This window comes from Zeus faber (genome assembly GCF_960531495.2).
Source record: "Zeus faber genome assembly, chromosome: 15".
NCBI lineage: Eukaryota > Metazoa > Chordata > Actinopteri > Zeiformes > Zeidae > Zeus > Zeus faber.
The window spans coordinates 29,028,799-29,029,597 of NC_137194.1; positions in this window are offsets into that span (position 1 = coordinate 29,028,799).

Sequence of the window (799 nt, forward strand, 5' to 3'; positions counted from 1 at the left end):
TGGTGAAGAAATCTCTGTTGCATTTCGCATTTCTATGTTGAGTATTTACGGTGACTTGCCGGTAAACTCAGGAACTTGTCTTGGTTCTAAATGTCTCTAACTTGTCAGTGGATGGCAATGAATTTCATGTATAAGAAAAAAAAAGTGGTGGACTAAATAACTATACAGGCCTAATCACCAGTACTAACTATATAAGGCACACTTGTTGATAGAAATAGAGTCATCATCTGGGTTGTTCAACCGCTGGGTAAGCCCTCTGGTTGTCGCTTGGTTCCAGCCTGGGACGCGATACTCTACAGCAAGGAGAGCCACTTGAGCATAGAGTCGGATGATCGGAGAGTTGCAGACGTCAGGTCTTACTTCCTCCCGTTTGGTGGCAGCATGTGGAGGCGTCATCACAGCCGTGTTCGGCGATGGACACCAGAGGCAGTCTTAAGGCGTGTTTTTCTGGGTGGAGAGCGGTCCTTACTGGTTTATATATAAGTCGCTTAAAATTAAACTTGTAAGTAATGTTGTTGGCTGTTTGGCGATGATTACGAAGTTATTATTAACTCGAAAAATTGGGTTGCTGCATTATTAAATCGAGCCTGAGAACTTGGTTGACCATAAAATGTTGACCATAAAAAAGAAGCGGATCTGCATTGCGCATTCGGAGGTCCGGACGGTTTTAAGTAAAACCAGAAAAAGATAAAAAAGTCGTAAAAGAAATTGAGCTAAAGAAACCACGCAAAAGGGACTTTGAGCAAATGGAGATCTGAGCTGAAGGAAGCCGTTGACAGAGCGTCCGCCGATTTATGTA